The sequence below is a fragment of the Thermobia domestica genome, chromosome 8, assembly GCF_964235325.1.
Source record: "Thermobia domestica chromosome 8, izTheDome1.hap1.1, whole genome shotgun sequence".
Classification (NCBI taxonomy): domain Eukaryota; kingdom Metazoa; phylum Arthropoda; class Insecta; order Zygentoma; family Lepismatidae; genus Thermobia; species Thermobia domestica.
Genome location: NC_137461.1, coordinates 296507146 through 296531692, shown reverse-complemented (window position 1 = coordinate 296531692; position 24547 = coordinate 296507146). Strand labels below are relative to the sequence as shown.

Here is a 24547-nt window from a genome sequence, read left to right as displayed (position 1 = left end):
TTGAAATTATAAAACGCAGGATTTTGATGTTTGAAAGAAGAAATTTTCCTGTATCTTAGGCCACAGACACATTTTGGATTTTGAGAGTTGGCTGTAGTTTAGCGTCCCTTTTGAGCATTTAGGTTATGCAAGGCGTTTACCTACAGCTTGAGGAGGAATCCGATCAACCGTAATGCTTTCAAATTTAAAGTGTGTCTCACCGGAAATCTAATCTCGGATTAATACATAAAAGTCGCGTGCGGTAGTAGGTAGGCAAGCGGGGGGAGCTGGGTAGAGTTTGAGGGATATGAGCCCTAAAGGGGGAAGGACTGATTTAAAAGTTTACTTTTCGTTTTTTTTTTTTTTTTTTTTTTAAATTTTCCAGATCTCGAGAGTATAAGCATAGAACTTCGATATTTTGCAGCAGTCTTAATATTGGACTAACGGAGTTGATCATCGCTATATTAACATTAAGAAAGTTAGAGAAGAAATATTTAGACAGCTTCCAAATGTGGTGTTGGAGGAAGATGGAAAATATAAAATGGACAGAGAGAGTAACAAACGAAGATGTTTTAAAACGAATAGGAGAGAAGAGGACAATTGTAGCCAGCATCCTTCGTAGCAAGGACAATTGGATTGGATTTATCTTGCGAAGAAATTGTCTTTTTCATACCGCCATAGAACGAAAGATGGAAGGAAAGCGAAGAATAGGAAGAAGGAAAAGACAACTAATTGATGATTTGGAATTAAAGAAAATATTGGGAGTTAAAAGAGGAAGCTAAAAATTGAGAAACATTTCCAGGTCTAAATTGAAAATTAAGAAGAAAGAATCTCTCATTAGTCCGAGGACTCTCCAAAATACAGAATAATAATTTAATCTTATTTTGTAAGATGGAGTTTTACAAAATATAATTCTAACAGAAACAGGGTGAGTGTTTACGTAACCCCAGTCAAATCGAACTTGTATCATCATGTACTTTTATTTGAAACTAGAAAAAGATATACCTATCTCTCTAATATTTTCCATTTCCTGTACCAACAAGAGGTTTTCTATTAATACTGATAGAAAATGAGAATATTAAATCAGACGTGAAATTAGGAGAAAAGATTCAATAAAATATTTTTCCTTCTTTAATACATTTCTTTCATAGCCGAGTTTAGGGGAGTTAATAATTCACACTTAAAATCAGAAGAGGCGATTTTAGTCGATCCAATTTTTATATTTTGTTCACTCCATTGTTTCAGCTTAAATCGCATAATTTTCTACAACAATTATGAAAACAGATTACGGTTACGGTTCCTCTAAAACACTGGTTCTCAACCTAATTTCCATTACGACCCCTATTTTATCACATCCTCTTGCCAGTGACCCTCTTGTAATTTCTGTTTGTAATGAGGATGCGTAGGATTCTTAAGATACTTATTAATGAGATCTCATGATATCCATCTATTTCTATAATAATATAATCCATTTCTTATATATAGTAGATACAGTAACTTCCCTAAAAGAGAGTGGATTAAAACCAAATTTAGTCAGTTCATTTGTATTACAAATATGGAATCCGATCCGTCATACCGTTTCAAAATGGAAGAAAATTAAAAATTTTAAAACTTCGTAACTCCCTTAATTTTGGGTGATATGATAAAAAAAATGAAGTGATTTCTAATTTTGGTTAAAAGAACTTACACAGTTGTTAAAATGTTATTGAGCATTTTAAAAGACTTGACGATGTGCGTCTTGAAGATGGAACCGGTCATTGCCGCACTAGTGATATCAAACCATGCTTAATATCTCATTAGTTTTCAATCTTAATTGCATTTCAATATGCAGGTTTTGTTGCATTCGTATTTTTCTGGTATTTCAATATGCATTTCTCATTAGTTTCATATCTCACTTCTTTCATTTCAATTGATTTTTAAACAACTCTGCACCTTTTGATAATGTTTTGTAGACCTATTTTCTGTTCTTCTTAACAGTATGTATAAAAGCAAAAATATGCCTATCAGAAAAAAAATTCAAAGTAATATTTAAAAATATTTTCCAATATTAGATTCTAATTATATTTATCTTTTCCGATTATCTCCGCGATCCCCATGAAACCTTCTCGCGATCTCCTAGAGGTTGAGACCTCAGGTTGAAAAACTCTGCTCTAAATGTAGGTCATTCAAACATCTCTGGATGTGTTTGGAATTAAAAATAAACATTGACAATGTTAGATATGAAGTCAGGAGGTTCAAATTGATTGAAGTGTAACGAATGAGCTAAGTTTCTGTTTTCCTTTTCGTAGAGGGAACAAAAGGAGCGAACTAAGTAAACATCGTTGTAATTTACAATTATAATTGGAAAACATAAACGCAATGTTCAAGAGGAAACAAAGTCAACGAGAAACAACTTTGTTGGCCTTCTTCTGAACTCCGAACGAAAGCCTCAGACAATGCTACGCTTTACATCTTCCACCAACAAAATAATAACAAACTAAGATATCAGAAAATGCATTTCCACAAAGGCTGTCGGCGGAATCATGCTCATCGTTATCAGTGGCGTATGTAGAAGTTTGTTAATAGAGGTTAAAGTACTCAAGTAAACATAGTTTCAGGTGTTTATATACAATATCAACATGGTAAATATTTGCTTTTGCTTAATATCTTGCTCAAGGGAGTTAAAACCTCGAAAGTCGTCTCCAGTACGCCACTGATCGTCATTAATAAGTGTTCTAATATAAATGGTAAGTCATTTAGGTTGAGATTTTATGGTTCAGCATACGCTTTTTTCTTCTACACAGAGATACTAGATACAGATACGTTTTCTCCTGCCGAAGTAGAAAGGAACGTCTACTCACTCATAGCTACACAGAGAAAAAATGTATGTGGCGTACGTAAAAACGTAGGTTACATGCGTAAATCCTGTAGTTTTTGGACTAAACATATGATTGTAGGTGACACCCTGTAGCAAACCTATGGCTGGAGACGCATGTATTATAACATTTTCCACATAATTGCTATCTATACGCACTTTCCATATGAAAGAAAGAACTGCACATGGACAATCAGGATCTCACATACATATAAGTTGACGTATGTAACATATATATAGGTATGTAATATACAGAAGACAAATGTCAGACGTTCTGCAGCAGCATATGTAAATCTAAGTGAAAAAAGCGCAGTGCTTGTAAAGCTATGGATAACGTATGCTCCCTACAGATTTCCGTAGTAAACATATGGATTCCGTATATTTATACAATATACTGCTGTCCGAATAACGGTTTTTTCTTAATGTAATTTGTTCGAGTGTACGTTTGATTGTTTATTATTGTTCTAAAGTATGAAATAATAATAATACGGGAATATTGGTTATGTTTTTGTTCTGAAGGAAAAAGGAGGCACGCAAGGGTTATTATTTTGCACTGAGAAAAGCCTGTTATCCGGACAGCAGTGTAACTACAGAAATCGGCACGGAGCATACGTTATCGATATGCTACATAGTTTTCGTGCTTAGATGTTACATCATGCCGTTGCAGGATGAATGAATCTAACAGTCCTCCGAATATTACATATGTATACGTATGTTACATACGTCACCTATATGTTACGTACGTCTATCTGAACGTGACATTCTGACCACCTATATACACTTCTTTCTTTCGTACATTAGGTACGTAATTCGGAACACTTATATGGAATATACGTATAAATATACTTTTTGAGTTATACGTTTGCTGTACGTTAAGTCCAAAAGATAAATGATTTACCCATGTATGTTTTTACGTACGCCACATACATTTTTTTTGTGTGCGTTTCTTGTTATTTCTGTTTGCTTATCCGAGTGTAATGTCGGTGTATTCACTTTAGACATTAATTCATCGTTAATCGTCCATCATCTGTGCAAAGCTAGCCGAGTATAATGTCAAAATTTACTTTTCAAAAACATTGTTTTGTTAGTGGCTTTAACGCTGCCTATCACCGTCTCCCTTCTTTTCCTTCCAGCACACTTTCGATCACGTCATTTAGAACTCGATTTCTTCTCTTACAATGTTCTAATCTATTTCCTATTGTTTTATGATTATATCCAATATTCTTGTTTCTACTCTAGTTTCCACAACACGTCCTCCTATTTTTCAGTTCGACTCGGTTAATTTCCTCGGTTTCTCTTCACACTCACATTACAGAAGCCTCTAGCGATTATTTTGTCGGTTTTCCGTAACGTTCTTGTATGTGTCCAGTATGAATGAAATTATACTTTAACACCCAACATATACGCCATGTAAATTAATTAAACAAATGATTAAAGAAAGTGAATGAATTTGAAATAATTGGTGGAATTATAATGTAGGAGGATACGGAAGAACCCTAAGAAAACTATGTTGTCTCTCACCAACTTACAAGGAATCCGATCAAACCACAATCTCCTGTTACTAAAAGTTAGCGTTCTAGTATTGAGCTGTCCCCTCCCCTTCCTTCTGCACACTAAAATAATCTAAATGAAATATTAAATCTCTTGTCGTCGCGAATTCTGTCGAGGAATTTGAAACTTAAAATATACAAAACGATAATCATGCTTGTAGTTCTGTATGGCTGCGAAACATGGTCACTTACTCTGAGGGAAGAACATAGACTGAAAGTATTTGAGAACAAGATCCTGAGACGAATATTCGGACCCAAGAGGAACGGGAATGGGGAATGGCGGAAACTTCATAACGAGGAACTACATAATTTATATGGTTTACCCAACATTGTTAGGGTCGTCAAGTCTAGGAGGCTTAGATGGGCGGGTCATGTAGCTAGAATGGAAGAAAGTAGAGACGCTTTCAAAGTCTTGACCGGAAGGCCAATCGGAAAACGACCATTAGGAAGACCTAGGCGCAGATGGGATGACAATATTAAGATGGATCTCGCAGAGATTGGAATACAGAGTAGAAACTGGATGCAGTTAGCTAAGGATAGAAGTCAGTGGAGTGCTTTTGTGAACGCGGCATTGAACCTCCGGGTTCCATAGGCCATAGAGTTAGTTAGTTAGTTAGTTAGTTCTTTTGTATCCTTTTTCTTTAATTTTCTGTTTAGTGATCCACTAAATCAACTTTTCTTCTTTGTAAAGGGTTCTTTCACCATTCCTGCCCTTGCTTTTTGTTCTTGTTCACATTTGAGACCTCATTCCAATGCTAACTGGTGTAGCTACCTTTAACTAGTCATATATCCTATCTTTTTTCTTCCAGCCCTTATTGCGGTTGCCACAGAATTTTCCCCCCAGTACCTTTGATTTTGTTTTCTGGTATTTATAGAGGTTTTGTATTGCGGCATTTACAAATTATTTTCATATCCTTTATGAAAGATATATAGGACGCACATTTGTCCTCTATTTCATTACTATTTAGACAGTTTAAATTTTTAAGTCACGTGAAAGAAGGTATTCGCACTATGTTCGCTCACCGGAAATACGTAATCACCACATAAATGCACCAATGGAGATCATTGTTAAATATCCTTGATATTAGAAAGGATTTTATTAAGCTCATGAAGTACTTATTGATGAAGAGATCAAATAATTAAATGATACATCAATTCCATTTATGTTCAGAGACCTGCTTTGAGGTCGTAATAATAATAATAATAATAATAATAATAATAATAATAATAATAATAATAATAATAATAATAATAATAATAATAATAATAATAATTTATATGTTTGCTTGATACGGAAGCCCTAAATATACAGTGAAGAAATGTGACAACGCCAGCCATTTATCGTCATCCCACTATTTTCATAGACCCGTTGGACGAAATCACCAGTTAAAGCGAATCGACAAATTGAATTAATTTTAGGGACTTACATATTCGGTTCTATTCTCGGTGAGGGAACAGAAATTCCGGTGTAGACTTAGTATTGTGTGGCATTAGAAGGATACTTCAATTAAGAGGTACCAATTTTCGATCTAAACAACCAGAATTAATTGTGATTGGCAGGTGTTCACCCATAATTTTTTTTGGGGGGGGATTCAATACTACAAGCCATTACGTCTGTGTAATATTGAAGGGGGAATTATTACGTACCTTATAAGTAATTCTAAAATACTTTCACCTCTATTTTCAGAAAAAATGAGAACTATAGCGTGTTTATAAGAGAAAGAGTGCAGATGAAGTGTAAAATCAAATGTGCATGCTACGCCAATCATTTTCCTGTTAAACAAGTATAGTCTTATTAAAAATATGTACAAATGTACGAGTTACGAAATTTTTCGGGGGAGCTGATCCGGACCCGGTGGACCCCCATGAGTGCACCCTTGGTAGTGGGACATGAAACACTGACGACGACATCCAATTAACGTTCTTTGGAATGGCATCTTGTACGACAACAAATTACGTTTCCAGCATATCGTAAGCAGCAAATAAAAGTACGGATCGAAGCAATTTACGTAATTAAACTTAATAATTAAATTGATTCATGTTTATTTGCTGAACACCTACTCCAAGGAGTAATTCATTAGTTTTAGTACATGTGGTAGTACTACATTCATTAGTTTTAGTACATACGCTAGAATCTATGTTGAAAAAATAAAATGGCATAGGTTTTCACCGAAACACTAGTATCAATCCTACTTTATCATCTTAGACTAGTAGTTCCTAGTGTGTGTGTGTGTATGCATACATACATATAAAGAATTGCAAAGTAGTCGTAAGCTACTGACACAAATAACCTATTAAACTATGAATAAAACATAACTTATAACTACCTTTACAATTTAGCAAGTTTCCGGTCTTTCAAATTTCCGGACGTTGTTGGAAACTAAATAATTATACAAATTAAATTAATTAACTAACTAACTCTATGGCCTATGAAACCCGGAGATTCAATGACACGTTTACAAAAGCTCTCCATTGACTTCTGTCTTTAGCAAACTGGATCCAGTTTCCACTTTGTATCCCTATTTCTGCGAGATTCATCTTAATATTGTCCTCCCATCTGTGCCTAGGTCTTCCTAATGGTCGTTTTCCGATTGAATTTCTAGTTAAAAAATTGAAAGCGTCCCTACTTTCTTCCATCCTGGCTACACGACCTGCCTACTTGAGCCTCCTAGATTTGATAATCCTAACAATGTTTGGTAAACGATATAAACTATACACTTCTTAATTACAAAGTTTCCGCCGTTCCCACCATTTATTTTAAGCTCAACAAAATTCTTAAAAGAAGTACAAAATGTTATTTTACTGTGAAACATGAATTTTATAAAATTATCTTGTCAAGTGAGAGTTATTATTATTATTATTATTATTATTATTATTATTATTATTATTATTATTATTATTATTATTATTATTATTAGTAGTAGTAGTAGTAGTAGTAGTAGTATTACTGAAGTGTTGAGAATTGAATGCTGCATCTGAAAACGCACAGGAATCAGACGAAAACCGTGTATGACCAACAAGCCGGAAGGAAAAAAGGAACATGAAGTACGCATTGTTTACGAAGCGGGGCGCGAGGTAAAGAAGATTGGGAACCTCTGTCTTAGATAAAAGCAGGAATCGGTGGCTTGATCCTTTATTCCAGTTCACTTGGAAGGCAAGATGGTGTAGAGGAGAATAATCTATACTATTAGGGTTGATAATTACTTACGGTTTGAGGATCCACGAACTGCACTCGATTTAAGCTTCGGTTTTTTTTTTCGGAGCCCAGTTAATAATACACCGTGTCTTTAATAACCTAGGTGTTATACGAGGACAAAAAGAACAAAAGACCTGAAACTCAACTCACGCAGTCAGTAAAATTATAACATTTCTATCCGTTCGATACTAATCATTGTTCAAATTCTTGAAGCGTTGTGTAATTAGAATGAAGTTAGTGTTAATCGATTCTATGTTTAAGTATGGGCTTAAATATATATACGGACTCAATAAAAATAATTGGGAAGCTACAAACAAGGAACTAAAAATCACTCCAATTCTATAATTGACTTGAGTGAAGATTCGCCACTGTATATTCATACTCAAATGTCGTATATTAGGGATGGCCACATTTTTTCGAAAAATACTTTTTCGAAAAATGGCTTTTTTGAAAAGGAAAAACGAAAAATTTTTCGAAAAAAGGAAAAAAAATTCAAAAAACGAAAAACAAAAAAATTTCGAAAAAATGGAAAACGAAAAATTTTTCGAAAAAGCGAAAAACAAAAAAAAAAAGAAATTTCCGAAAATCGAAAAACAGATTTTTCGAAAAAGACCATCCCTACCGTATACAGCTGAAGTTCGATTTTTGTTATGCAACCCAAAAGGAAAATAGGAATTGCGGGTTGCGTAAAGCTTCAGGCGCGAAGTCATTATCCATGCCTACTTTCATTCATTTTTGATTTGAAACTTCAATACTTTAATAATGTGGTGAATACATTAATAATTGGCAGGTTAGATAGTATAAGTGTATAAGGACATCGACTTAAGAATCTCTTGAGTTGCTTAAAAACCAGACTTCCGTGTATACGCACATTGCTCTATAGACGTCGCAACCAGGAAATATGGTAAAACTTCAGAGTCAGATATAAGGAAGTCTTGTTACAAGGAAGTCACCTACGAGGTAATTGCATCGATAGGAATTCAGAATATTGCAAGAAATACGGAAGGTAGTTTTCGACCTGCAGATAGAGCTCGAGGAGGACAGTCTCGACTAAACTCCCGTTTCGGAAAGATCCCGCGATTTGACATCCAAGTCTGTATATTCTTAGTGATTATAATCTGGACACTTCCATACCAAGACCGAAGTACTTCAAAGGCAATCAGGTTAGTAGTTTCTCTTGAGATGTCTAAATTAAGCAATTAATAACAAAACCGAACGATCTTTAGCTTCAACTAAAGTCAATTAAATTAACTTAAGCTTAAACTATAAACCCAACACTTTACGAATGAAATAGGAAAATAGATAGTAGCCACACTGCCCATGCAAAGCCCTAAGCCGTTTTTTAATTTAATTGTTATTGTTATTGTTGTTGTTGTCTAATTATTCAAGAATAAATTATTTAATGATATACTGTATGTTAAGTGTATTTATTTAGCTGGTTGTCTGGTTCGCTATCATCGAACCCAGATTGACCGAATTACGGTAATGTCAGCATCGAATGATTAATTACGATCATAAATCATTAACACCGAACCAGACACCACATGGTGGCCAGTGAGTGTTTTTTGTTAAACGGGTTTAGGACCACATGATGGCCAGTAAGGTTCTTTTCTTTGAAGGTGGCAGAATGTGTTTAATTACAGTATAGTGGGTAGTAACCCTGCTTGTTAAGTGAGAGAACGGGGCTCGATTCTCTGTCAGAGACACATAATGGCCAATATAAGTTTTAAAGGATTTTTGTAGTACGGAAAAAAAAAAAAGTAATTACACAAGTTAAAACTAGATACAATTTAATTTGGGCAAAAGCTACTTTCTATTTTCTTTTAATTATAAGCAATTTTATTGACGGAAAGAATATAACCATAATGTTAAGGTACGCGACATTGATCATTATTATTTTACATGAAAGCGCAATGTTTTACTCAGGTTAGTCTGTGCGACATATTTATAAGTCAGCATTTTTGGCGTAGTTCAGCTTGTTAACAGGAAATGAAATGACCTTGCAGTTCGAATGCTGCATAATGTTAACGCCCGTTTGTGACATTACTCTTATTTGAAAAAAAAAAAAAAAAAAAAAAATGGAGAAAAAGAATAACGTTGTGTGAATTTTAGAAATGTTTGCGTAATTAAGAGTTAAAGTATAGCCAGGCCAAAATTATTTACACAGTACATTAAAAAAAAAAAAAAAAAGGCAAACAAATATATATATATATTATAATCTATGAGCAGCCTGAATTTAAGGCAATTAGGGGACGAATTGGGTAATTTATTGGACGAAATTGGGCGACGTGCAACACCGGTCCTAGTTCGACAGCAGCGTCAACAACAACACGTGAGGTCACAAACTTCTGATAGAAGCCCCTATAATCTGAGATCCAGAGCGCAACGAGGAGAGATGAGTTTTCTGAGTACAGACGATACCGACGATCAGATGAGATGTAGACGCCACCCGTCCGTTAGCAGCGACCAGGGACGTTCGTCATCCGACCAAGACAGCCCAGAGAGAAATTTTGAGCGGCGGCGCAGTAGGCGACAACATGAGAACAGACGACAGGATGACCCGCAGAATGAAGACAGACGACAGGATGATCCGCAGAATGAAAACAGACGACAGGACCAAGGAGCACAAAATGATGGCGAGAATGACGGAACAGGAGAAAATCAGCAGCGTGGAAGAGATCATAGTCCAAGGAGGGAGGATAGGACGACGGTAATTCACGTACATACCAATAATACACCTAAATTTGACATAAAACACGATTGTATTGAAAAGTTTTTCGTAACATTCGAGGATTTTATACGGGAAAACGATTATTCGGAACGCAAGGCTAAACACATGTTACCTGCCTGTTTTGTGGGTAAAGCGCAAGGTTGGGTAAAGAATTTAATTAAGCGCAATAATTTAAATGCACTACCGTATAAGAACTTTAAGAGAGAAATTATAAAGTTTTTTCTTGATCCTAAGACTAGTGCGGATCCGATTATCAAAATTACTAATAGGACACAGGGGAAACACGAAAGTGCGAAGTTTTACTTATATGACAAATTAGCGTTAATAGATAAATATGCTAGGCATATATCTCCCCAAACGGCAGTGTCAATGTTAGCATGTGGCTTAAGGGCCAAAATAGTAGAAAAGTTAGGGAATAAGAAGTTCAGGTCCCCAGAACAACTTATTGATGCGGTTACAGACATAGAGAACGCGCTTGTAAAGGTGAAGATGGCGAGAAAGATGGAGAAGAAGAGGTCAACCGTGAAGAATAGCAAGAAAAACAATAGAAAGAAGATAATGAGGGATTCGTCAACATCAAGTTCGTCAGAGGACAGCTCTGAGGATGATGATAGTACTGATAGAAACGAATCTACATTCAGTTCCACTACGGATTCTGAGTCGGGGACATCTGAAATTGAAAGGAGGTGGAAACTTAAAATGAAGAAACAGAAGAAACAGACAAAAAGAGAAAAGTCCAAGACCAGACCAACGATGAAGCCAGGGAAAGAGGACACCCCTAAGAAAAGGAACAAGAGGGATGAACTTCGTGACCTATCTAAGAAGCTAGAACAACTTACGTTGAGTATGTCACATGATACTCAGGTGCCGAAAGTGGACACTTCCCGTCAAGTTCATCAAGGTAACCAACCAGCATTCAGTGCGAGGGGACAGCAGCAAAAATCTACCTTTCGAGGAAGAGGTGGAAATTTCAGAGGTCGTGGTGGTAATGCTAGTAGATTTGATGGTCAACAACAATTTCAGAACTCGGCCCCGAGAGGAAGAGGAAATTTCGGTGGACGCAATAATGCTATGAGAAATTTTAACGGAAGAGGAAATTACAATGGCAACTGGAATGGAAGACAACCGTCTAATTGGAACAGAAGACCGAATAATTTTAATGGTCGGCAAGCATATGGTACAGGACAATTCCAACAACAGACGCAGCGCATACCAAACTTTTACCCTCAACAGCAACAACAGGCGTTACTTAACCCCAATGCTCCTAACTTTGTTCCGAATGTAGGGCAAGTATGTTCAAAATGTTTTATGCCTAATCATTTGGCGGAGAACTGTTTACAGCAAAATTTAAACTGAATAATACTGGATGTCGTGGCGGTGATCTTCCAGGTGGACAATACGTTAACCGCCATACTAATGGGAAACGAAAACAGGTTCCTACATGTTCAGAGACAATACCAGAAGCACACAACCAAGTAAATAAGATAGGATTAGTCCAACAAAATAAAGATAAAAATAGAATGGCGACAAATAGATATAAATTAAACAAACGAAAACAAATTCAAGTACCTATATATATTACAGGCAATATAGTTAGATTACAAGTTCAGATTGATACCTTAAATACTAATAGTATTTTAGACAGTGCGTCAACATTATCTTTAGTTGATAAGAAAATTTTGCCGAAGAATGTGGTATTAAGGCCTTTGGAAACTCAAATTAAAGGAATTGGAGATACAGTTCTTAACCTATCTAATGCTGTGAATTTAAAATTTAAAATTGGTTCAAATGAGTTTTATCACTGTTTTCGAGTAGTCGAAGGAGTCGGTTTCGACATGTTGTTGGGTGTAGATTTTCTAATGGCGGCAAATGCAAATATAAATTTTCAAGATAAAATAGTACATTTAATGGTACAACCCAGGAGGTCCATCAAATTGGCACAACAACAAGAACGAACGTTACATTTAGTATCTACGACGGTAGGAGAACATTTAAATATGAAGTTGGAGCCACAGCTACTAACACCTAGAAGAATTTGGATCCCACCAAGGTCGAAGATTTTAATTCCACTGAAACCAATGTACACCAGGGAAAATCAAGATCTCTTGTTGGAACCCGAAGATGACGTTTTGAAAGAGAAGGGTATAGAGATACCAGTGTGTTTAGTGTCTAGGAAGCATCCATGTGTGGAAATTGTGAATCCAACCCCTGAGAGTGTAAAATTAAAGAAAAATTTCAAGATTGGAGCTGTGCAATCCATTCACCTACTACAGGAGAAGAAAGAAGAAGAAGAAGAAGACCCCTCGAAGGAGTATTTGGAAGAAGACAGGAAATTATTTGACCCAAAAAGAATTAAAATTGGAAGCGTAGCCAAAAAGGAGATTAGAAAACAAATTTTGGATCTTTGTTATGAATATGCCAATGTTTTTAATTGGAATCCAGACAGAATTGGGACCATACCGAACTATGAACACAAAATACCATTGCAGTCAGATGAACCTTTTTGTATACGTCAATACGCTATTCCGGAGGCTGCGAAACAACAAGTAACTGAACAGATTGAACAATTATTAAAACAGGGAGTACTGGAACCTTCCCAGAGTTTATATAACTCTCCAACGTTATTTTTGAAGAAGAAGGACAGTAATCAATGGCGACTAGTCACAGATCTTCGTAGATTGAATGAACGCGTTATTTTTTCATCTATAAATCTGCAACCTATTCCTCAAATAGTAGCAAAAGCATCCGGTCATAAATTCTATTCACAGTGTGACGTAAAATCTGCTTATTTCCACGTGTCTCTTGCTAAAGAGTCTAGACCATGTACAGCATTTCACATTCCACACTTAGGATCATTTCAGTATTGCAAGATACCACAGGGCTATCGACTCAGTCCTCAAATATATGCTAGATTGATGTTTATAACCTTCCAGGGTATGTCAGAAGATGTAATGACTCATTATATGGACGATATATTGGCTTACACTGACGATCAACAAAGAATGGTGGAAGTTCTACGTGAAATTTTCCAGCGTTTACAGCGCATGAGAATTAGGTTATCTTTAGACAAGTGTGCCTTCTTGCAAAGAAGCATAGTAGCGTTAGGCTATAAAATTGACCAGCATGGTTACGCTATTTGTGACAGGATTAAGAAATCAGTGGAAGAATGTGCACCTCCAAACACCATTAAAAAGTTACGCTCATGGTTAGGATTGACTAGCTATTGTAGAAAATATGTAAAAGACTACGCGAAAATTGTGCAACCTTTCCAGCCATTGCTTAAGAGAGGAGCGAAATTTTATTGGAATGATGAGAGACAACAGGCTTTTGAGACCCTGAAAAGGGCAATAGCGAATGCACCAACACTAGCACCATACGACCCTGAAAAGCCATTGTTATTAGTGACCGACGGTTCAATGTCCGGAATAGGAGGAATTCTCTATATTGCAGAAGATGAGACATTGAAGGAGCTTAGTGTATTGTCATATTTTTCAAGAACATTAACGAAAGCAGAACGTAATCTTACCATTTTGGAAATTGAAGCGCTTAGTCTCATCTCTTGTCTCAAAGCTTTTCGTTATCATCTTTTGGGTAGACATTTTTATGTAAAATTGGATAGCAGGGCGCTATTTTTCATTAAACAAGCGAAAAATTTAACAGCAAAACTAGCTAGGTGGAATATGTATATTTCAGAATATGAGTTTACTCCTATGCTTGTAAAAAGTCATCAGAATGAAAGCGATTACCTATCCAGGGAAACAAGAACAAAACCCCACAAGGGAGATTTTAATGTAGGGAAAGATGACGATTATGACATGTGTTTATTTTCACTGGAACCGGAATTAGATTTGGCAACATTGCAAAAGGAGGACCCGTGGTGTGGACCCATATATAAGAAGCTTAAGGACCATCAAGACAATCCGGAAGAAGTTGAAATTACGAGGGAGTGCTTAGCATATAAACTTGAAAATGGAATTTTGTATAGGCAAGCGAAGTATGCAAATATCACGAAATTGTTAACATGCATACCAGAGAAACTATATCCAAAAGTTTTTCAATACTACCATGTAAACCCTGAATCTGGCGCGCACTTCTCGTTAACCAAGATCTATCCAAGAGTTGTTGCAAAAATATATTTTCCCAAGATGCGGAAAATATTAGCTAAAATGATTGGAAACTGTGAGGAATGTGCATTAAATAAGAAGGTACATAGAAAACCTAAGTTAATTCCAGGCGTTAGAGTATCTACAAATCCTTTTAGTCATATACATCTAGACGAGTTCGGACCACTAAAGACCGACCATAAATTTCGCCATGTGTTAGTTGTAGTAGATGTTGCAACGAGGTTCCTTATTCTTATACCTATTAAAGATATTACGGGTAACGAAATTGCTGAAGCACTTTACCAGCATGTAATTTTAAGATACGGCATATCAGATACGATTAACCTAGACCGCCTTCGTGGCCATACAAGCAAGATTCTAGAAGAATTGTCAAATCGTTTAGGGTTCAAATTGGTATTTGGCCCGACAGCATACCACGAAAGTCAAAGTTTAGCAGAAAAATTTTCAAAAACTGCTCAGGATATAATGCGATGTTATTTGGACGATGAAGGCTCTAATTGGACTAAAATCCTTCCAACCATCGCCATGGCTATAAATTGTTCGAAACATTCACGAACAAAGTATTCAGCTTTTGAACTTCTTCATGGATATCAACCGAAACAAGCACAGGATGTTGAATTTCACACTCGAATTGAATATCTTGAAAACGAAAGCCGTATTGAGCATATGAAAATAATCAGAGATCTTGTGAAGGGACGATTATTGAAAGATTTTGAAAAACGTAAAGCTAAACATGGGAAAGATCAACATGACCATATTAAAGTTGGGAGTATAGTAAGAATACTCGACGTTCACAGAAAGTTCAATCAACCCGACGTTTTTGCGCACAAGTACAATCAGAAGGGGAAAGTTTTGTCATTTAAGAATCCCAACGTTGTTGAAGTTGAATTTTTGGATGGTCAAAAGAAAGGGAAAACCGACTGCATCGATGTTCGACGAATCAAAGTAATGCCCAATACTAATTAATTAATTAAAAAAAAAAAAAAAAAAGCTTGAAATTTTACAATTATTTCTATCCGCTGTTTGAGGCTGTGGACTTGGACTTCGCCAACCAAATGTAGGCTGCTTATGGCAATGGATCCGAAATAATTGCTGGCGACCGTACAAAAGTACGTAAAATTTCAACAAGATGAAAAAAAAAAAAAAAAAAAAAAAAAACTCATAACTGGATTAATTATCAGATATTTAAGTATTACTAAATAGATAAGATAGTATACTACAATAGATAAGATTAGCAAATTAACGTACGAATACGAGCTTCGTACACTGATATAGACCTATATTTCGTTTCAGACTATGGCACGATTGATCCACATTATTATGCTAATTTCGATCTCAGCAATACACGCCGAGGATGACATACAAGTTCCTCATCTTATATTTGAAGAACTAGGAATTTCGATGTCGGAACGTGGACTAGTGGCTATGGCTAATGAATATTTGTACCAACCAATGGTAATACATATTGATTACTTTCATTCTAGTCTTCATTCAAATGCATGTGAAGTCCATGCGGACCATTACGCAACTTCAGGACTATACGAACAGGATAGACAACTAAGAACGGAAATAGAAGCGTCAATTCCCTGCCATTTAATAATAAATGCAGAGAATAATCATTGTCCGGCACGAACAAAGAGAAATATACTTTCAGCTATATTTTCACTAGGAGGAATTGCGTGGTCAGCTTATAATTCTTATGAAATTCATAAAATTAATGGTGTACTTGATCACTTAGCCAGTAATCAGAGACATTTAATTAATTTATCGCACGAAATGGTTTTAAAATTCAATCAACAAATTCAAATAACAAAGGGTATTGTTATGAAAGTTTCTTCGGCTTTACATACACTTAAGAACAAATTAACGCTAGACATGTGTAAAATGAAAGCTGAACTAATATCAATGTCAATGGATATAGTACATAGTGTTCATAACTTACAAGTACGAGAATTGCTACACGCACTATTTAGAAACGAAATCAATAATCACATTTTATCAATAGGAGATGCCGAGAAATTAATTCAAGAAACCGATCAGCTAAAAGAATCAGCATTTAAACACGATCTTGGGTTACTATTTACAACTACTGAAGCGCATATAATTCAATATAATGCTAAGTTTGATTTATTGGCTGTAATTTTGAAAATTCCAATTCTTTCTGTTGAAAATTTGCATAAGTTATATTTTATTTCAAATTTAGGATTTCTTTCAAATAACAAAATTCTTAAATATACGATTCCACAACAAGTGTTTAGGTTTAATGACAAAATTTACGAACTAGTGGATTCCAAATGTCAATGGAAGTCAATGCTATTTCTATGTGATAATACTAAGCAAAATGATTATAAATTATCCCGATGTTTATCAGACATAATATCTAACAAAACTACTAATAGCTGCGAAATGTTGATATCTTTAACGAAAAATGAATTTATTTATGAATATACTGAGTCAGGTTTATTATATAGTTCACTCCAAACAGGAACTATTTTATCAAAGGGTGAGAAAAATAAATTACGCAAAACTAAGATTACTCCCGCTATGAATCGTTCACATTTCATTGCTTATCAAGACTTTACGACTATCATTACGGATTCAGTTCTATTACAATCAAGAAAGACGCTTAATATTCATTATAAGTTACTCACCGTTAACTTTACGATATTAAAAGAATCAATGCCAGATAATTTTACCCAGGAATTGGATAAATATGTATCTCAACTAGATGTTTTGAAGCTTAAGGATAGCAACGTATATCATATGATTTCTTCCCATAAACCATCCGTTATTGCACTAGTGATACTAGTGTCTATACTACTGATATTAACACTTTTAGTGATATTCGCATGGTATCAAATACGCAAACTTTCTAAGCAAATTGCTCTGATACAAACTACACAAGCGTCTGACGTACAAGATAGTTGAAAAAAAAAAAAAAAAGCATGGCTTTAGTATATAATTACTATGCCTATTAGAGTTCATATATGTACGTCCTATACTAACAACCCTGTAACTATATAACTTAATTATCGAAATTATTTATTATCCGAATACGGTTAGAGAGGCCTTCCACAATGATATATCTATTGGTGAAGGGGTATTTACATAAGGCAGACTTTGAACAGCCGAGTTTACTGCGGCTGTATAATATAACAGTATTAAAACAGGTCGACTTAAAACCCGATCTATATTTTTTTCTCAAAAGTATGCCTTAGGTAAATGCAGAACTAACATTGGGTTACTTGACTATCTTTCATACTCCTTTAGCTAGGAACGGAATCGACATAATCGGAATACGTCTATAATTAAACAAGAAACTGGTTACTTACAGTACAACGTACACATATTTAACACGCCTCAATATTACCCACTGCTATACATCTTACAGCATAAACAGATGTCACTTGACGAATCGCGTTACTTACCTAGAAGAGAAAAAGAAAAGAATACATTATATTAGTACTTTTGTGGCTTAATAAATGGCTTATGTTAGTATAGAAAGACAGAAACTGTTAGTAAATAAGCTTTATACATTAAGCTATTTCAAAGAATTTATATGTATATATATGTATATGAGACTTCTAATGCCTTGTTTAAAGAACTAAGTATTGTAAAAAAAAAAAAAAAAAAAAAAAAATGTAAACAACAATGAATTATTTACTTCATAGACAAGAAACAAATAGAGATAGATGAATAATTAGAAGAAAATGCAATGTCCTCTGCATTCTGAGATTAAAAGTGAAAAAGTTGTAAACAATTTTTCTTTCCTTCAAATCTCAGTTTGGCCTTGGAACCAGCCTTAATAAAATATATATTTAGAATTCAATAGACAACCTGATATAGGTGCGACCTATATTACAGATGTCATATCAAATCCCAAGTACATATTTATTAATGGGGTCATTCCATTGCAGACTTACCTGTTGGAAGCCGGTTTTTCTGATGGAATTACGATCCATATACAACATTGAAACTTTACGCACGGCAGTCAAAGACTACCATAAGTGTTTAAGAATTCTTATATGCATCTTGATCATTTATGAGCAGAGCTTGTAATATTCAGGATAAACTTGAATTTTATACGAGATTATGATAAAATAGTTGCTAAGACATTTTTATGGCTTTGTGAATTTATTTACATATTTACGTACAAAGCGAAGATATTAAGACGCGATTTATTTATTTTTTTCAGATATCATGAACAACTTTGAAACATCAGTGATTAGTTGTATAACTACGTTACTTTTTATTCTTCTTATTACATCTATTTATATCATTTACAAGGCATGCAAGAAACGTACGAAAAACAAGTTCAGTAATAATCAGCGAGCTACAGCCGAAACACCTGAATATGAACTGTCTGCAATAACGATATCAAATAATGGCCAAAAAGTTCACAAAAGTACACAGACTGTTTCCAAAATTAACTCAAATACACAAGTGACAAGTTCCTTAGTAAAGAATACGAACATCATTGGCATACACCAAGATAGTGCAAGGAAGAAACGCGAGTGTGTACCAACATCAGTCATGCGAGAAAAACATTCATTTGAAGCTCGCACGAATAATACTAAACACTTTCTCGACGATACCAATACATGCGAACAAATATGTCTCGATTTACGTATAGTCTAAATGAAAATAGGTCGTAAAGAGCTTTTTAATACATTTTTATGAAAAAGAAAGTAACTTTTAGTATTTATTGTATGACTAATAATGTTAATTAAACCAGTTAATATCTTTTGTAAATATACTATAATCGACATTTAACTTTTTAGTGCAAGGGTGCAAGGGTAAATTATATAATGCACGGCGTATTTTATACTTTAGATTTGTATGATATTATTCATATATTTAATAGATTTAGAGCGTATATTTAATAAACTTACTGATTGTTATTACTGAATTTACTGAGTTTACTTATTGTTATTTTCCTATGGTATTTTAAATTATTAAAAGTTGAAGCTAATTATCATGGTTTTGTCTATGACATTTCAAGATAGACTACTAATACTGACCGTTAGTGTGTGTGGATGTTCTGTGTTTGTGTCAATGATTTTGAACTAGTTTTATTTCTACAAATGAACTATTATCATATTTATTATTAAACATACTAAGAAACTAAATCAAATAAGTGTATTTGAAGTGCGTATTCTACAGTGATTAATAAACTAAATTGCATATACGGAACTCAACGCCATCTTGGCATATCTACGCAGAGTTGTCAACCAGTCAGCGTCGTCTGTGCTCTACAATTAATATTTATCTATATTACATGTTCTTCGTTTTGAACACTATATATTGTAACGAGTATGAACATTATTATAATTCTAAATTACACCACACTATTACACAACACTATTTGTAAACAACACAAATCACAACGATTCACCATCACTGTTCACGTCACAGCAACTCTCCATTCTGTGTAGGGTTGCCAGTACCATACAGACGAAAATCATAGTTGCAGAAATACTTCGAACAATGCAAATGTGCAACTTTAAAGAACAATGTAAATACGCAACCTTTACCTAGTGAATACATTTAAAAAATTATCGAACCAGTGACTTTCTAGAAATAATAAAGTAATATTAATGACATTTATTACCCGATAATATAAACTTACCATCTTAATCTTGGATAATTGTTTTCACGTCGATGGCACAGACCTATTATATCCTTCCAGAAGAAGAAGCCTATTTGAAATTGTGATGCACGTCCATTAATCACTCAAAATCGCCTAACCATCCTTTTGAACACTTCAACACGGCAATAGGATTTAGACTATCTACCCGGAGTTTTATCAATTATTTCACGATCACTTTATGAAACTTAACTATATACAAAACAAACTGTATCCATTCTTTTGTGATTGCATTCAAGGGGGCACAATAAGGGAGTACCGCCCCTCATTATTCTTTCGATACGACGTCTGGAAGCCATCCTTCATCAAACTGTGAGAAGAAATCTTTCAGTGTTACGACTGCTAGTTTGTGTTAGTGCTGATTCAGTGTTTTTCTTTTTTTTCTCAAAGTGTTCAATTACGGATGCGTACATCCTTAGTGATTCTCTACATCGAGTTATCGTTACGTAAGCAGTGAAGAGTGAATCTGATGAGGTGCATAAATTTCATTTTGTGTTTTAATAAAGTCGATACATATATATCGTTATCTACTCGCTACACGAGTTCCCAGTACTTACTAAATATGCAAACGTAAGAAGTTTACAGTTGCGACCGACATCTGTTAAAAAAAAAAAAAAAAAAAAAAGTAATACTGCTTCGTTTAGATTTTTTTGTCTGTGTTCTTACTGACACATTTTAGGTAGTCTTCATGGCTTACCTACATCATTATGATTTCAATGGTAACTTTTCCATATATATTAAAAAAAAAAAAAAAAGACATAAAACTAGAAACACTTTAATAAAGAACTGAAAACTATTCATGATCAATAATCAACTTTACTATTATGTTTTCGCATACACATTGCATTTGTATTTTTTGTATATTTTATTATGTTGCGATTGACTATTTCTGTTACAGGGTGATCCATAATTGTAGTTCTATGTTTTGTAAATAAACCGGATTATCATCCGATTTATTTTCTAAAGGGCAGGCAGTGTGGTGAATACATTAATAATTGGCAGGTTAGATAGTATAAGTGTATAAGGACATCGACTTAAGAATCTCTTGAGTTGCTTAAAAACCAGACTTCCGTGTATACGCACATTGCTCTATAGACGTCGCAACCAGGAAATATGGTAAAACTTCAGAGTCAGATATAAGGAAGTCTTGTTACAAGGAAGTCACCTACGAGGTAATTGCATCGATAGGAATTCAGAATATTGCAAGAAATACGGAAGGTAGTTTTCGACCTGCAGATAGAGCTCGAGGAGGACAGTCTCGACTAAACTCCCGTTTCGGAAAGATCCCGCGATTTGACATCCAAGTCTGTATATTCTTAGTGATTATAATCTGGACACTTCCATACCAAGACCGAAGTACTTCAAAGGCAATCAGGTTAGTAGTTTCTCTTGAGATGTCTAAATTAAGCAATTAATAACAAAACCGAACGATCTTTAGCTTCAACTAAAGTCAATTAAATTAACTTAAGCTTAAACTATAAACCCAACACTTTACGAATGAAATAGGAAAATAGATAGTAGCCACACTGCCCATGCAAAGCCCTAAGCCGTTTTTTAATTTAATTGTTATTGTTATTGTTGTTGTTGTCTAATTATTCAAGAATAAATTATTTAATGATATACTGTATGTTAAGTGTATTTATTTAGCTGGTTGTCTGGTTCGCTATCATCGAACCCAGATTGACCGAATTACGGTAATGTCAGCATCGAATGATTAATTACGATCATAAATCATTAACACCGAACCAGACACCACAATAATAATAATAATAATAATAATAATAATAATAATAATAATAATAATAATAATAATAATAATAATAATAATAAAAGTATTTCATGTTGAATCTGTGAAACCGAACAGTGATTTTCCAGATTCTAACTTGGGGACTTCTGAAATCGCCAACCTTCGTATTTAAGGATTCAAGAGGTCTTATTAAAAAATTGTAAATTTCGGGAAAAATTGTCTTTCACAACTATGCCTGTTAACATACACTCTTCATCGTTTCTAAATTTCTTCACTGAGACGAGGACTCACTAAATGATGTGTTATGTAGCATGACTAACACATATCACGTACATGTACTGTCATAATTCAATGTTTCGGAAAATGTAACATAACACCTTTATCCTCTAAGCGCTTCAATTGATTTTGTGTTTTGCCTACCGCATCGCATAATATAATATGCATTTTTAGAACAGAAACTGGATACGTACAGATACAAACAAAACATTGGAGAATGAAATTTAGAAAATATTGTTTTCGCCCGGAAACTTAATTGAACTTATTGATTCAGTTGAATTCCAAGGAGGAACCGCGCCCCATTTTACCCCCTTGAGGACGTTCATGTATATACGCAGTTCTTTTGTGGGAAGTAGGACTATCGAATTTTATTAAAATGAATACTGTACTACAGAAGAAACACGACAAATATCATGAAGTGAGGGGAGGTAAATTTATCTCATCAAACAAAATACGGAACTGTATTTTGGTATATATAAAAAGAGATAAATCAATAAACGATGTAGTAAGCTCACAAAGTTTGTTAAGTATGTGAAAGAATTCTTTAGACTTTATTATCATTTAACTTCTATTTTTACGTTGCTGGACATAAAACATAATCTTAGTGTAGAAATCAAGTCAATAATGAAAAATATATTGTGAGAAGGTGAACATTTTCCAGGCAAACAATGCAATTAATACGAATGTACACGAAATGAATAAATTTGTACACTAAGATGTAATATTTTTAGAAAAACAGAGACAACGAGTTTAGCGTCCCTTTCAACAGTGAGGCTATATGAGACGTGAACCTACAGCTAGTGTGGGGACCGAACTACATGAGTTCCCTCTGGAAATCAAACCCGGGTCTCCGACGTCAAGGTGGAATCCAAACCACCATAATGTGTTCTTATTTCAATGCTGTTCAACCGAGAATCGAACCCGGGATCCTATGAACCAAAGGGACGCGCATTAGATCAACTGGGAGGGCAGAAGACAGAGATGAAATGACAAGTAAATTATTGACTGAAAATGGCTATCTGTACTCCAAACAAACTACTTGTATTTTTATCGTCGGTAGTAACAGAAACGAAATTAATGGTAAAAATCTATATTTAAAAAGTAATTCTTCCAGTCGTATTATATGGATATGAAAGATAGTTGATGAATTTGTACAGAACAGGGGGATTGAGGATCATCGAAAACGAGAAAAAAAATTTTGGTATGAAAAGAGTTAATGTAGGAAGCTTAACTACATGTCAATAAATATGATGGATAAAATATGCGGGATACGTCGCTCACATGAGTAATACGCAAGAGTCGGAAAGGTTAGGGAAAAGACCTTTGAATAGACCAAGAAGAATGTGGGATAATAATAATATAAAGCACCATCTACTATTCACTAAGGAAGATATTGCTTTATATTATCAAGATACATACTTAATAACAATAATACAGAGTGTAAGATGGCATAAAATAGATTTCAGTTAAGAAATCCTGTTTCTGTAGAGATGAACCTTCCGACCCCTTAAGTCTTAGACTTCGTTGGTTAGTTAGAATACAAACCATGACCAATTCCTTTCAAATTACACCCTTTTTCTTTAATAACAGATTGGTAGAACGGGAGGCGATGCATGCGAAACCAAAACAATCCCGCCCACTTTCGATTGTAATCCGTGGAACGGGGGACACAACGAAGAAATCGCACTGACCTTGAGTGGGGAATCCCTCGTGGGGTGACACTGTGACTCAGCGATCTATGAAACACTACTCCAAGCACTTGCACTGACAAAGTGTCGAGAGAGGAGTCACCAAACACAAAATCACTTTTTGTCGTTGATTTGAGTTGGGGAAACGCGCGTTGCTGTTGCCCACCACAAGACTCACAATGTGTCAATTGTTATTGCATTGGATGGCGGTTGTCATTCTGTTTTGTTTCCCCGATGTAAATGAGCTTTCCCATCCATCAGTGAAGGGAAGAGGCCGCTCGGTGGATGTGCACTCAACACTTCCCCACCGCCCAGCGTGAGGAGCCACACAAGACTGAACCGAAGAATCTACCGCCACCAAATGCATAGCCCCAACAGATGCTGAGCGTCAGGGTTGCCGCACGCCACCAACTAATTCTCAAGGTTCAGAAAATTACGGAAGCATGTCTTCTTTTAGTGAAGCAAACGTACGAAGGAAGCTCGTACCATTTTTTTAATGTGTCTGTCTATCTGTCTGTATTTTCTATAATAATATACATAGAGTTTATCATTCTTTAATGAAAGTTTTCCTCCAAATTTAAAAAACAAACTTGTTCGAAGGGATGCTCATCCAACCCCTCTCCTCGAAGGAACATTGCTTTATTTGATTCCAGATTCTTTTTCTATAGTCTCTGGACATGTAGCCACATAAATGTATTATTCTTTGAAATTAAGATTTTTTATCTTGTTTTATTTTCTCTCCAATTATCCTTTAT

General features: G+C 34.9%; 1 protein-coding gene across 3 annotated transcripts in view; it reads right to left on the bottom strand.

The window, feature by feature from the left end:
- LOC145693736 (uncharacterized) overlaps window positions 1-24133 on the bottom strand; it is a 627490-nt gene extending 603357 nt beyond the window's left edge. For all 3 annotated transcript variants that reach the window (XM_081770031.1, XM_081770033.1, XM_081770032.1), the window contains exon 1: window positions 23796-24133. The gene's annotated coding sequence lies outside the window, so the exon portion shown is untranslated. The remainder of the gene's footprint in view (window positions 1-23795) is intronic.
- Window positions 24134-24547: the final 414 nt, after the last annotated feature.